Below are 16,750 nucleotides of genomic sequence, written 5' to 3' on the forward strand. Positions count from 1 at the left end.
AAAAGCTTACAGATACAAAAATATAGAATACTAACAACAGAAAGGATCTTTGAGAACTCCGTGGTTAATTTTATATGTAACTTGCAGAGCTCTTCATAGTCTACAAAAATTAAGAGGGAAAGAAAATCCATCAAGTCCCAAAGCCATCTAGTATTGTAATGTGACTAACTCAAGGTCAGTCCCTAGGCCTCCTTTTATTAAAGCACCTGGCTGTATTTAAAAATACATAATGTGAATCAGAATTTAGAGAGCTCCACTTCACAAAATTGGCTACTGGGAGGACAGTTATTTTATAACTGTGTAACTGTATAACTATATATATTCTTTTAGTTATTTTTACTTTTGTATCAAAGTTACTTCTAGTACACATATAGTTCGCTTGTGCTTTCTTCCTCTTTCTTGATTAAATCAGCTCACAGATTATTTTTCTCTAATACTAAATTTTACAAAGAACCAAAGTTTTGATTTATTAATTTCATCTTCCATTTCTGTTCTCATTAATTTTTGCTCTTGTATTAGTTCCATACTGGTGCCTTCTTGTGATTTACTTTGTAATACCTTATCTAACCTTTCGATTTGGCAATTAATGTATTTTATCCTTTTATTTTTATTGATGTAAATGTTTAGGACTTGGAATTTCCTCTGATCGCTTTTTCATTGAGATATAACATTTTGTAAGTTTAAGGTATACAACATGCTGATTTGATACTTACATATTACAAAATGATTACCACTTTAGAGTTAGTTAACACTTCCTTCATCTCACATAATTACCATTTCTTTTTTGTGTTGAGCGAATTTAAGTTCTAAGGTATAGAATACAGTATTATTAACTACAATTATCATGTAGGTTAGATCGCGAAAGCGTATTCATCTTATTTTTTGACCAGCGTCTCCCCATTTCCCCCATTTCTCAGCCCCTGGTAACTACCATTCTACTCTGTTTCTTCAAACAGCTTTTTTAGATTTCACATATAAGTGCTATCATACAGCATTTGCTTTTCTTTATCTGACTTATTTAGCATAATGCCCTCAAGGTCCATCCACATTGTCACCAACAGCAGGATTTCCATCATTCTCATGGTTGAATTTCACATATATATATAAAATCACATTTTTGGGGCACCTGGGTGGCTCAGTGGGTTGAGGCCTCTGCCTTTGGCTCAGGTCACGATCCCAGGGTCCTGGGATCGAGCCCCATTGGGCTCTCTATTCAGCAGGGAGCCCGCTTCCTCCTCTCTCTCCTGCCTGCCTCTCTGCCTACTTGTGATCTCTGTCTGTCAAATAAATAAATAAAATCTTAAAAAAAAAATCACATTTTCTTTATCCATTCATATGTGGATGGAGGTATAAGTTGTTTACATGTCTTAGCTATTGTGAATAATGCTGCAATGAAAATAGGAATGCAAATATCTCTTCAAGATAGTAATTTCAATTCTTTTGGATATGTACCCAAAAACAGGATTGCTGGATCATAGGATAGTCCTATTTTTAACTTGCTAACTTCCATGCTGTTTTCCATAGTCTCCGCCCCAATTTGCATTGCCACCCACGATGCAGGAAGGAGGGGTCCCTTTTCTCCACACCCTTGTCAACACTGTTATCTTTTGTGTTTTTGATGATAGCCATTCTAACAGATGTGAAGTGTTATCTTGTTGCAGTTTTGATTTGCATTTCCCGGATGATGAGTGATGGTGGGCATCTTTTCAAGTACCTGCTAGACATCTGAATATCTTCTTTAGAAAAATATTTATTCAGTTCCTCTGCCCGTTTTTTAATTGATTTGTTTTGTTTTCCTTTCTCTCTCTCTCTCCCTATTTCTCTCTCTCTCTCTCTCTTTATTTATTTTATTTTATTTTTTTGCTATTAAGTTACATGGGTCCTTAATGTATTTTGGATATTAATCCCTTGTCAGGTATATGATTTGCAAATATTTTCTTCTACTCCATAGGTTGCCTTTTGAGGCACCTGGGTGGCTCAGTTGGTTAAGCATCTGCCTTCAGTTCAGTTCATGATCTCAGGGGTACCAGGACTGAGCCAGGTCAGGGTCCCTGCTCAGCGGGGAAACTGCTTCTCTCTCTGCCCCTTACCCCACTTGTGCACTCTCTCTCTCTCTCTCTCAAATAAATACAATCTTTAAAGAAAAAAAAAAGGTTGCCTTTTCATTTGTTGACTGTTTCTTTTGTTATGCAGAAGCATTTCAGTATGATTTTTTGGGGGGGATATGACACTAAAAGCACAAAAGGCAACAAAAGCAAACGTTAATATGTAGAACTACTTTGTATTTTTATATGTAACTATCATAACTGTATCTATCATTTTTTTTAGAAATTCTGCAATTTCTCTTTTTAAATTCCCTTTAATCCAAAAGCTTTTTAATAGCATTTTTTCCCCCAACTGAGGTAAACCTTTCTTGTTTTGTTTTTTTCAATTTGTTTTGCTTTATGGGTTCTATTTGATTTCTGTTTGCTGGGACTGGAATCAGAGAATGTTGTTTTAATAGCTTTACTTTATAGAATTGATCGTTGCTTTCTTGTGCTGTAATAGGCATTCTGGTTTTGTGATGTAATGTGCATGTAAGAAAAAGGTATAGTGTTTAGGGGTGCCTGAGTGGCTCAGTGGGTTAAAGCCTCTGCCTTCGGCTCGGGTCATGATCTCAGGGTCCTGGGATCGAGTCCCGCATCGGGCTCTCTGCTCAGCGGGGAGCCTGCTTCCTCCTCTCTCTCTGCCTGCCTCTCTGCCTACTTGTGATCTCTGTCTGTCAAATAAATAAATAAAATCTTTAAAAAAAAAAAGGTATAGTGTTTTTCATTAGGTTGTACAGTTCAATATAGAGCCAAAATATCTACCTTACTAATTATGTTGTTTATGTGTTTATATGCTTACTTTTTCTCCTACTTCATATTTTTTTGTATGAAGAGTAGTATATTAAAATCTTCTGTTAATACTGTACTTATAACCATTTTCCAAGCATCTCCTGTACATCTGTTTTATATAAGTGTTTATTGTATTATTTAGTGCATAGATATTCATAATTGGTATAGCTTTATTATTGAACAAAACTTTCAGCATTATAGAGTGTCTTTTTTTATTTAAAGTTAATTCATTTTTTACTTAAATTTTCCTGTGTCTGTTACCAAGATAACAATTTCTGCTTTTACATTGTCTCCATTTACCTAATAAAACTTGGTTCATATCTTTATTTTTAATGCTTCTGAATTGCTGCGTTTTAGGTGCGTCTCTTGTTTTGCCTCTTGGATTTTTCTTTAGGAACTAACTGGAAAATACTTTCCTCTTTAGTCAATTTAATCTCATTACATGTATTGATATGATGCATGTGGTAGGCCTGAATTCTGTCATATTTTTTGTTTTCATTACTCTGTTTTATGTTATATACTGCTTCTTTCTATTTGGTGTTTCTTATTGGCTCATTTCATACAACACTGCTTTTGGCATTTAAAAAAGTTTCTATTTCTTTTGGTATTAAGGAAGGATTTTTACTAATAAAAAGTAAATACCATCATATTAATGTTCTTAGTCCCTCTTTTTTTCTTATTAAATGCTTACTAATATTTCTGTTTTAAATTGTTTGACTCTTGCCTTTTTAACTTGTCCAATAGTCAATGATCTTATTCTGTTTTCCCTTTTTCTATCCTGTCTACTCCCATATTTCAGTTGAATTTTTCTATTTTAAAAAACACATGTTTAAATACTATCCTTCTACACAGCTACTAACATTTTAGTCTTAGATCTACAATTAAATATATGTGATTCTCACCATATGTCTTTTGCAAAAGTTTCCTCAGTCATGTCTTGGTTGGCCAAATCTTATCCTCTAGTACATTCTTCAAGAAGAGCTTTGGAGTACAAAATTCTCTGTGTTCCTATATATTCGGAATTAACTTCTTACGGGACTTTTACTTAACAGAAAGCTTGACCCTATGTAAAACTCTTAGTTTGTATTTTCATTATTTAAGTGTTTGAAAATGTCATTTCACTATTGCCTTCATTCATATGTTATTTGTGAGAATTTTGACACCAAGCTAATCGTCTTTTCTTTGAAACTTCATATTCTGCCTGAAGGCCCAAGGAATTTTTTATTATCTTTAAAACTGAATAGTCGCATTAGGATATTTCTCTTGACTTGATCATCCCAGTTCAATTTTACCCATTTCACTAAACTCAGGACCCTTTTTTTTTTTTTTTTTTTTTGGTGGGGGGAGGAGATGGGTAGGAAGGAGATTGGGATTGTTATCTTAAATACTACTTCCATTCTAGTTTTGGATTTCTTCTTAGGAACCCAATCATAATATTTTAGATTTTCCATTTCTGTATCTCATTTCTATCACTTGCCCTCTGATGCTTTTTACTGGTTTCTTCTAATTTATTACACTAGATTTTTTTCCTGCTTTATTTTAATACCTTCTATTAAATTTTCATTTAAACCTATTGTTCTGTGGGTAATTTAATATATCTATCTAATGTAATTTTATCTTTTACTTCTATATCTTTCCTTAGCTCAAACAACTCTTGTTTTATCCTTGTTTGATTTTCTTTTTCTACAACTAGATTTTGTATTTCTGACTCAGGATCTCCTAATGTTTAAATGAGAACATGTAATTCAATTCAGAGGGCTGGGCTACTGTTTTCATAAACTTCATGAGTTTCTATTTTCGGGGGCAGGGGCTGTTATCAGTGGGAATGCCTTGTGTTGAATTTTCTCTCTTGCTATATTTTTGCTGTGTGACTTTTTCCCCATTTCTATTCATTTCATGAACACAATGATTTTAGACTGCCCTTTTTGTGCAGTTATTATTTTTTTTTTATGAATGACATTGTTAGGTCAGTTGACATGTCTTATTTCCATTTTTTTCTGCAGGAATTTAAATTTTCTGCTCTTACTACCTACTTGCCCTTCATGAAGATATCTTCAGGGGACAGCACTTTCTATCAACAAGCTTAAAGTTTAAGTTAAATAGGATAAATCAGCTACCGAAATCTGCTATACAGGGCACTTGGGTGGCTCAGTCAGTTAAGTGTCTGCCTTTGGCTCAGGTCGTGATCCCAGGGTCCTGGGATTGAGTTCTGCATCAGGCTCTCAGCTCAGTGGGGAGCCTGCTTCTCCCTCTTCCACTAACCCCCCACACTCATGCTCTCTCGGATGCTCTTTCTCAAAAGAAAAGAAAAAGAAATCAGCTGTACAACATCATACTTACAATCAACAAAAATGTATTGTATCCTAAAGCTTTGTTAGGAGGATAGATATCACATTAAGTGTTCTTACTACAACAAAATAAAAATTAAAAAATAGAAGATGCACATAACTAAAATCAAGAATGAAACAAGGGAAATCACTATGGACCCTAACACCAAAAGAGAATAATAGAATACCACGAACCCTACACACATAAATTTGAGAATTTAGATGAAGGAGACCAATTACTCAAAATGTACAAACTACCATACCACACTAGATCTAAAATAGGTAACTTGAATAGCCCTATAATTTCTATGGAAATTCAATTTTTAATTTTAAAAACTCCCTCAAAAAAACCCTTCAGATCTGGATGGTTTCACTGGAGAACTCTACAAAATGTTTAAAGAAAAGTTAATAGCAATTATACCTTATGTCTACCAGAAAAAAAAAAAGGTGTTAACACTTTAAACTCATTTTTTAAGCCAGTATTATCCTAATATCAAAAATAGTTGAAGAACAAAAAAGGAAAAATATAGACCAGTATTCAACATAAATGTAGACAAAAAAAGATTATTAGCAAAACATTAGCAAATAGAATTTGGCAATATATGAAAAATAATTTTAGAGTGTGGCCAATTTGTGCTTATTCCAGAAATGCAAGGTTGTATTAATATTCAAAAATCAATCAGTATAATCCATCATATTAATAGGGAAAAGAAGAAAAATCACATGATTTTTGTAATGCAGAAAAAAAGTGATACCATTCAATACCCATTTTGATTAAAAATTCTTAGAAAACTAGGAATAGAGGGGAACTTCCTCAACTTGATAAAGAGTATCTACAAAATCAATTACAGCTAACATACCTATTGATTTCACTTAGGGCAGGAGGTAATCAAGACAATCTGTGAACAGATTTGAGAACTGTGTACCCTAGAACTGTGATTCTAGCAAATATAGAATTTTTTATGGAAGAACAACTATTAGGGGATTTTTTTTTTTACTTTTTTTTAAAAGATTTTTATTTATTTATTTGACAGAGAGACACAGCGAGAGAGGGCACACAAGCAGGGGGAGTGGGAGAGGGAGAAGCAGGCTTCCTGCCAAGCAGGGAGCCAGATGTAGGGCTCGATCCCAGGACCCTGGGATCATGACCTGAGCTGAAGGCAGACGCTTAACGACTGAGCCACCCAGGCACCCTATTGGGGGATTATTAAATCCAATTCATTTTCACAGGTTACACTGAAGGTACGATTCAAAAATTTCAAAATTAATACAGCTCAGGAAAATTATCTCTAGTGTCACTTTCCAATCCCTTAAAAGTCTTTCCCAGAATTAACTTCCATAAGTTTTATAAATGATAAGAGACATGCACCTGGATGGCTCAGTCGGTTAAGCATCTCACTTGATTTCGGCTCAGGTTGTGATCTCTGGGTTGTGGATTCGAGCCCTGTGTCAGGCTCTGCAATGAGAGTGGAACCTGCTTAAGATTCTCTCTCTTTCCTTCTCCCTCTGCCCCTTTCCCCAGCTTCTCTCTCACCCTCTCTAAAAAAAAGAAAAGATTTATAAATGATAAGAGAGGTAACATTCTTTTCATAACACACTTAACTGTTCTGTTTTTAAAGCAATGCTACAATAAAATTCATACTTTTAGTAGCCAAATTATTAGTAAACCTGTTGTAAAACTGTATGTGAATTTTTTTTAAAAGTCTTCAAATTGCAGAGAAATTTTATTTATACATTTATTAGTAAATGTATAAATTTACTATATTTACTAATATAAATTTATTTCCATCAGTAAGAATACAGTGTTTTATCCGAGCTGAGCTTTCTAATATCACTACTAAGATTCATTTCTTAGGGGGAAAAAGACTATTTTTCTCAAAGTTCTAACCCTGATGGAAAATCAATTTATAAAGACAATAATGACAATGTTGGGAATGTTTCTCATCTGGGAGACCCAGTTGGGGAGAAAACCACTCTCATAGCTATTGGCAGGTTGAGTTAAGCAGTGGACCATGATACAAAATAATAATCTTCTACCATGCACTAAGCATGTGGCTGAGTAATTGCCACACACTGGAAATTCCCAGTGACTCTGAGTAGTCAGAGATGAACTTAACAAGCAGTAAATGCCCTAAATGGGTATGTATCTGTTGTACAGTATAGAAATGCCAATACATTTTGCACAAAATTGTAACTGACCTTCATCTCCATTCTGTGTGGTATTTACCACAGAGAAATCCAATTGACACATTTAATGGTCTTGCAGAAGATGGGCTTTCAAAGATTTCTGTCATGACATCTAGATAGTTCTGGGTGGGAAATGGGAGCTTTTGTGCTCTCAGCTCACTTTTGTTTGTGCCCCATAGTTGATGATGATAGATAAAGGATTTGTATTTAAAATATGCAAGTAACACTTAAAACTCAACAGTAAGGAAACAACCCAATTAATTATTTGATGCAATTATAAACAGTATTTTTATTTTAATGTAGGATTCATTACTGCTATAAAGAAATGCAGTTGATGTTTATATATTGCTTTTGTACTTTGTTTCTTGCCCAAACTCACTCATTCATGAGCCCCCTTGGATTGCTACCTCTAATAACTTCAGGTTATTTTCTCTCTAGCCTTAAGGAGTTACCTCACATCTGTTCGCTAATCAGTATTCACCTGATTATATAATGGGGACTCTCAGCAGATCACCAGAAATCTCTCTCTGCACAACGCTCTCCTCTCTAGTACTCTACCCTATGAACTCCAGCTGTTTGGGCCTCCTTTGTCTTCCAGCTATGTCTCTTTAATTCAGAGTTATGATGGCCTCCACATTGCTTCCTGAGTATGCCCTTCCCAAAAATTGTAGCATGATCTATGTACGTAGTTGGTTAAATTACTGCCCCTAAGAGTTTGCAAGCCTACCATTCCTTCTCCCCATTGTTGTTGGTTCAGAGAACAGATTTCATGGGAAACCAACTACATAATATGTCCAAACAAAGCGACCCACTATTATTACCCAATAACAAGAACTAGACAGGAAAGTCTAGGGCCACGCCGCTGCCACACTTCAATTTAATTTCCTTCACTGATACCCATCCAATGTTGGAAAGTTGTGTGATTTTACGCTGTATGTTTCTAGAATGGAAAGGATTTCTGTTCTCTGGCTAGTTTGGGCTCTCTGCTAAGAGCATAGAAGATCAAAAAGTGATAGCAAAGCCATATGGTTAATGGACATCAGAAATCTGTTGGGATTTTCCATTCGGTAAGTGGGATTTACTTAACATCCTTCATCAATGCACTAGCTGCTGAGGTTCACAAGAACCCCATGGAGAACACTCTGTCAAAGCTGACACTTTGCAGAGTATAACTTCAAACAGATGGGATTGGTGCCAGGCTCATATGTTGGTTTGGTTTTAACTGTACCACTGAACATATTAGGTGAACTGGCTAAAGCTGTACAGAGACTAGAGAAAACAAACAGGAAACTACTTTAGGAAGTTCCTAGCAACATATTTAACTATCAACTGGAATTTCAGTAAGACCCTCAAGTCAGTTTCTATTTACAGGTGTGCAAGTTTAGGCATAGGTATTACATTCATCACTGTTGACAAGAACAAGACCCTTTCATTCATGTGATCTTATTTCATGTGACATAGCATTTGTAGGCATGAGAGAAGCACTGCCCAGAGAGAGGGCACTGGTTAACAGTCCAGGCCAGGTCCTGACACAAAAACTCATGGGAGGAGAAAATGCACTTGGAACTAAACAGTACGGACAGAGCACTGTGAACAGAACATGCTTATATTTGTTTCAGCAAAATTCTGAATTCTAGAAGTGAGCAAATTATGAAAGACTCATAAAGTTATTTTTAAACTTGTATCCTTAAGTATAATGGGATGTTTAGCTAAGTGAGATGATCCATTAGAATAACCCATCTCAACTTATCAAAAAAATTTTTTAAACGAACTTGGCTTCTCTGTTCATTTCATGTACCACTGCTTTGATATTTTTGGAAACAGTTGTGTTAGAAGCTAGCAAAATATTTTAGCATTATATTCTAGAGTAAAAAAACCAAAAAAACAAAAAAAAACTTGTTTAAATTTTGGTTCTATCGTTTACTAACTATGTGACTTTGGGTCGCTGTTCCTCTATCTGCAATATGGGGATAAAAGTGTACCACCCTTATGAGCTTCTTCAAAGGATTAAAGGGTGCCTATAAACTGGCATTATTTTAACTCTGATTGATATATTCATCACTCCCCCACACTGAACTGCATTGCAAGCAGAATTACTCAAATTATTTTATTTTTCTTGAGCTGTTGAATTACTAGTGACTTCCATGTATTCTTCATACATTATATAATTCTTATAAGTACTTGTATCATAATTTCTTCAGTCTTCCAAATAGATATATCTGACATTCAATTACAGGGATTAATTTAATCAAATGAATTTTTAAAAGATTTTATTTATTTATTTGACAGAGACAGAGAGCACACAAGTGGGGGAGTGGCAGGCACAAGGAGAGGGAGAAGCAGGCTCTCCACTGAGCAGGGAGCCTGACATGGGGCTTGAACCCAGGACCCTGGGATTATGACCTGAGCAGAAGGCAGATGCTTAACTGACTGAGCCACCCAGGAGCACCTGGAAATTCTTTAAAAATATATCTATCAAGCATTGAGAGACATTATAAACACAGAAGATAAGGATAGACTAGTGAGGTATTATGTGTTAGCCCAGTGATGTTAGGATGTACTGGGAAAGATGGAAATACGTGAGATAAATAGAGGCACAGGGAAGGAAGGCTAATTCCCTTGGGGTAAGGACATTTATATAACTTTTCACGGAGCAAGTGAGGTTTGAGTTGAGTGTAGATGTCCCGGTCATTAGGAAGACAGAGATAAGAAATATTTCTGGCAGAGAGAAGAGAATTTACATCATGGCATTGGATAAAGGCATGGAAGTTTGAAAGAACTGTAAGTGGAGTAGAGCTTATAGAACAAAAGATATGTAAGAGTGTGTGAGAGAGCTGAGGCAGAAGTAGGGACAAATCACAATATTTTAAGTACAAATGAAAAATAGTCACATTTATTAATCATCCTTAGTATAAACAATGATTCATGACATTAGGCTGAGTATTCAAAGGCAGAAACCTAAAAGTACATGAAGAACAAAAACCAAGCACCTATTATGTGTCAGTTTCAGGACTAAAGAGTTTTTAACATATAATCATATTTAAGTCATAGGATATTTGATGAATTCTATTCTCATCCACACTGTCACGGGTCTAGTCCTATGCAAAGGTTCTAGGAGAAACAATGGAAATGAAGAGCTATGCCTGTCACTGATGCTGAGTGAACTGTTTAGGAGTATCAGGTCTCCTGAGGACATGGGTGGCTCAGTTGGTTAACCATTCCACTCTTGATTTTGGCTCAGGTTATGATAGCGTGGTGAGATCGAATCCTGCATTAGGCTTCACACTGAGCATGGAACCTGTTTAAGATTCTCTTTCTCCCTCTCTCTGCCCCTCAGGTTGCTCACAGTCTTTAAATTAATTAATTAATAATTAATCAATTAAAAAATTTTAAAAGAAGATAATTAAATTGAAAATTAGGGAACAGGGAAGATGACAATTAAATTTATAGGAGGCATGCCTTTCACAGGATGAATGCATTTAACCTGAGGAGTTTAATAAAATTCTCCATGCCTGAGGTTTTACCTCATAAAAACAGAGTCAGCAAATAATCTCCATAAAATGGTCAAATGTCCACTGTTGCTTAGGACAACATGAATATCAACTGGGCTACATTATGGGTCCACAACTGACACAGAAGCTGAACTCATGATATGATAAGTGGTAAAAGAGTCTTGATCTTTGACTCAGTAATTGCTAGGGGCTCCGATGTATCCTCTTAGTCCCTGTGCAATCAAACCCAAGGCAAAAATATGTATTTATACTATTAAATAAATATATATATTTATAAATACATTTATACATTTACTTACACTATATTATATATTATGGTACATATTTATCCTATTCTTCCATAGAGATTGTTGACATAATTTTATAATTACCATGTAATTAAAATAAGAAAGTCATCAGCAATTACCAAGCCAGTGTTTTCATGGCAAATTTAATAGTGACATGGGTATGCAGGAGCTGGGATTACATGTTCACTGTTTGGTGCACATAGTGTCCATACTGTCAGCCTTCTTCCAGCTTAGGAGGTGTCTAAATAAATCATGAACTTTCAGAAATCTTTGTCTCTCTTCCCCTGGTCTGTTCTCAGTTTTGTTGGGGAAAATGACTTCATCAGACCCTGTTACACAAAAATCCACTTAAAGGATTTTCTGAATATTAAAGAGATATACATTTTTTTTTGTTGTAAATCATTTTTCCTTTGTCGTTTCTGTTCCTTAGCTTTTTTTTTTCCATAGTTCAAAATGGAAATGGAAATGTCTAAAATACACGTAGGATGAAAAATGGGCATTGTTCTGCTCCGTGAGTTTTAATGTTTATTGAGGTTTTCTATCTTGGTTTCTTCTTTCCTGACAAACTCAAGTACAGTCTCTTTGTCTTGTGCAGAAAAAAATATTATGAATAAAATATAGCTGGTCTAAATAATTTTTAAAAGAATTTGATGACTCATTCTTTACATGGTATTCATTTTTAAACCAGCCAAGCAATCATGCTTTCCTCAGTTGATATGTTCTGTCTGAATCAAATGTATCTATTATGCTTCTAATACATAAGAGAAAACTACAGGACTTTCTTTCAAACAATGGTAAAAAGTCCTGATATAAGGGGTACTTCTGGGTGTCTGGGTGGCTCAGTCAGTTAAGCCTCTGTCTTTGGCTCAGGTCATGATCACAGGATCCTGGGATTGAGCCCCAAGACATGCTCCCTGCTTAGCAAGTGTCTGCTTCTCCCTCTCCTCCCCACTCATGCTCTCTCTATCTCTGTCTCTTGCTCTCAAATAAATAACATCTTAAAAAAAAAAGTTTATGGTGGATCCATAAACTGAAATATTACTCAGCTATTATAAATCATATTCTCAATTACAATTAAGGACACTAGATACATATATACTGGTGATTTTCCTTAAGTGTAATTCTGTATGTAGGATAGATACAAAAATAAACAATGAAAAAATAGCAATATTTTAAGCTTTGTAAGCCAACTGGTCTTTCTTGCAAGTACTCATGTAAACTATAGTAGCATGCAAATATCCAAGACACTATGTAAACAAACGAGCATGGATGTGTGCCAATAAAACTTTATTTAAAAAATAGGCAATGCACTGGATTCAGTCCATGGGCCACAGGTTGCTGAACCTTCTTTAGACAACAATTGGAAGCTCTTCTATCATGTAGAAGTAGCCTTTTCCTCTCTTTTTTTATAAAGATTTTATTTATTTATTTGACAGAGTGAGAGAGAGAACACAAGCAGGGGAGTGCCAGGCAGAGGGAGAGGGAGAAGCAGGCTCCTGCCTGAGCACGGAGCCCAGTGAAGGGGTCCATTGCAGGATCTGGAGGCAGACACTTAACTGACTGAGCCAGCCAGAGGTCCCCCCGCCATGATTTTTAAAGGTCTCAATTTTTTCCAATGATTTTGTTACTGAAAGTGATGTGAGATGAATATTCTTGAACATAAATATTTGTTCTCTTCTTCAGTTACATTCTTTAACGTTCTTTAAGTTCAAAAACATTAAGTTAACTTTATTGAGGTATAATTTACTCAGAATAAAATGTACCCACTAACATTCTATGGTTCCATCAGTTCAAAGAGTTTTGACTCATCTTTACTGAGGTGTAATTTACATAAAATTAAATGCACCCATTTTAAAAGTACAATTTGGTAAGTTCCGCCTAATATATTTATTTAACTATGACTCTAATCAAGATATTGAACATTTTGGGGCACCTGGGTGGCTCAGTGGGTTGGGCCACTGCCTTCGGCTCAGGTCATGGTCTCAGGGTCTTGGGATCAGGCCCCGCATCAGGCTTTCTGCTCAGCAGGGAGCCTGCTTCCCTTCCTCTCCCTCTGCCTGCCTCTCTGCCTATTTGTGATCTCTCTCTCTGTGTCAAATTAAAAAAAAAAAAAATCTTAAAAAAAAAAAAGATATTGAACATTTCTCCAGAAAATTATCTCATGTCCTCTTTGTTATTAATCCTCCAACTCATACTCCTCCCTGAGCAACTGCTCATCTAATTTCTAATGCTATAAATCATTTGCGCCCATTCCAAAACTAAATATAGAATATAGTCTGTTGTGTCTTGCTTCTTTTACTTGACATAATGGATTGGAGATTTATCTATTTTGTTGCTTATATCCATTTATTCTTTTTGTTGCTGTGTAGTATTCCATTGGATAAATACACCACAGGTTGTTAAACGACTGCTCTGCTGATGAACATTTGGGGTGTTTCCTGTCATTAGCTTTTATGAATAAAAGCACTAAGAATAGGAATGGACAAGTCTTTTTGTGGACATACATTTCCATTTCTCATGGGTAAATACCCATGAGTGATACCGCTTGTTCAGATGGTAGGTAAAGATTTGACTTGATAAGAAACTTCCAAACCAATTATAAAGGTGACTATATCAATTTGCATTACCACCAGTGTTGTATTAAAATTTCAGTTGTGCCACATTCTGGACAACGTGGTACTATCTGATTTTTTTTTAATGGATTTTTTTTTTACAGTGTAGTTTTGTTTTTTGTTTTTTGGGAGGTTTTTTTGGTCTTTTTTTTTTTTTAGATTTTTATTTGTTTATTTGATAGACAGAGATCACAAGTAGGCAGAAAGGCAGGCAGAGAGAGAGGAGGAAGCAGGCTCCCTGTTAGGCAGAGAGCCCGACGTGGGGCTCGATCCCAGGACCCCGAGATCATGACCTGAGCTGAACCGCAGAGGCTTTAACCCACTGAGCCACCCAGGCGCCCAGATTTTTTTTTTTAATTCAGCAATTCTAGAGGGTAGAGTTTCATTTTATTTTATTTTGTATTTCCCTGACAGTTCAAGATGTTAAGGACTTTTTAATGTGCTTTTTGGCCATTTTGTTTTGAGTCACTTTTCAAATCTTTTGCCCATTTTTTCTTGAATTGTCTGTTGTCCTATTATTGAGTTGTAAGAATTTTACTATATCCTAAAACATAATCCTTTGTCAAACATATGTATTACATATACTATCTCCCACCTATAGAATGCCCGATAATTTAATTTTATTAAAGATTCATTTACCATTTTTTTCTTTTGTGGTTTGTGCTTTCTATGTTCCTTACAACATATTTTCCTAAGCCAAGATCCTGAATGTTTTCTCTTCTCTTTTCTCTTACAGGTATTTTAATTTTGACTTTTACTTTTTCTTGTTTGTTCATGAGCCTTTATAAATAAATATTTTTAATGATTTTATTTATTTGAGAGAGAGAAACAGAGATAGCAACAGAGAGTACAGATGGTGAGGAGAAGGAAAAGCAGGCTCCCTTGGCAGGGAGCCTGAGGCAAGGCTTGATCCTAGGACCCTGGGATCATGACCAGAACCGAAGGTAGACGCTTAACCAACTAGACCACCCAGGTGCGCCTATAAATTAATTTTTATCTAAGGTATGAAGTTGGAGTTAAGGTTCATTTTTTCCCCCATGGAGATATCCAGTTATTCTAAAACTGTTTATGTAAAAGGACTTTCTTTCCCCATTGAGTTATACTAACAACACTGGAAAACCAATTGACTTCAGTGTAGGTTTATTTCTAGGTGTTCTATTATGTTCCATGTATCTATAAGTCTATCCTTACATCAGTAAAATGTTGTCTGGAATATTGTAGTTTTCCAGTAAATTTTGAATCAAGTAGTGTTAAGTACTCCAACTTCATTCTTTTTTCAAAATGTTGTCGATATCTTGGGCCCTTTGCAATTTCATATACATTTTAAAATCTGTACCCAACAATGAATCCTTCATTGGGATTATATTGAGTCTATAGATCAAATTGGGAAAAAAATAGACCTCTTCAATTTATTGACTCTTCCACTCATGAAAATGTTGTAATTCTCCATTTGTTTTGATTTCTTAATTTTTTTCCAGCAATGTTTTGTAGTATTCTGCATAAAATAGGCTCACCACTAAGGGCAAATGAAAAGGATTTTGTAAAAATCAAACTAGGGACTTGAAAAGTAAAGTTACAAGTCTTGGATAACCAATGGAAGGGACATGATAACTCACAACAATCATTGCATATTAAAAAAAAATTAAGTGTGGCAATAGTGGCCTAATTGTGGTTAGAGAGCATGCCTTTGGTTTGGAACTAATTCCCTTTTGTGACTTTTTTCATCAACAAATGGTGGCTTGGAAGCAATAAATAGATAAAATATATTATAGAGGTAAGCTAGAATTAGAAATTTAATAGCAGGGATGCCTGGGTGGCTCACTTGTTAAGTGTCGGCCTTCAGCTCAGGTCATGATCCCGGGGTCTTGAGATCCAGCCCCACAGCAGGTTCCCTGCTAGGCAGGAAGCCTGCTTCTCCCTTTTCCACTCCCACTGCCTGTGTTCCCTCTCATTATCTCTCTCTGTCAAATAAATAAATAAAATCTTAAAAAAAAAAAAGAAAGAAAGAAATGTATCATAGAAATTCTAGAGGGTGAGGAAGTCTTGGGTGGCTTCCACACTCAAATGGGTGAAACCAGTGCCTACAATTCTTTTTGTGGTTATATACCAGAAGATTTAGAAAACAAAGGGAGGAGACAGAATAATTTTATAGACTAACTTTATAAACTAAGAGCAGAAAGGAGAGATGAGAAAGGAAATAAGCAAAATAAGGGGGAAAAAGTTGTGTTTCGCTTATGTAGATGAAAGATGCAACCTAGGTTAAATAAATAACTCAGTGAATATTTATCACTGGGTTCTTCATCAGACTTTGCCACCAATGCCATTTGTCCTTTAAGGATTTCTTTTGGCTATAGGGATGATATTCTTCTCTTTTATTATTGAAGTATAATTGGCATATAATGCCCTGTTAGTTTCAGGTGTACAACATAATGACATTTTTCATACATTATGAAACAATCCCCCACAATAAGTCTCGTTACCATCTGTCACCACACAAAGTTATTACAACATTATTGACTGTACTTCCTATGCTATATATCACATCTCCCTGACATATTTATTTTATAACTGGAAGTTTGTACCTCTTAATCCCCTTCACCTACTTCCCCCACCCCTGCACCCCTACCCCTCTAATAACCAACAGTTTGTTGCCTGTATGATTCGCTTTCTGTTTTGTCTTATTTGTTCATTTTTTTCATTTGTTTAGATTCTACGTATAAGTGAAATCATAGGATATTTGTCTTTGTCTGACTTATTTCACTTAGCCCTCTAGGTCCATCCTTGTTGTTGCAAATAGCAAGATTTCATTCTTTTTTATGGCTGAGTAATAGTCTATTATACACACACACACACACACACACACACACACACACAGTTAGAGAAAGAAAGAGAGAGAAAAACCATACCACATCTTCTTTATCCATTTATCTTTGAATGGGTACTTAGGTT

This window comes from Martes martes (genome assembly GCF_963455335.1).
Source record: "Martes martes genome assembly, chromosome: X".
NCBI classification, from domain to species: domain Eukaryota; kingdom Metazoa; phylum Chordata; class Mammalia; order Carnivora; family Mustelidae; genus Martes; species Martes martes.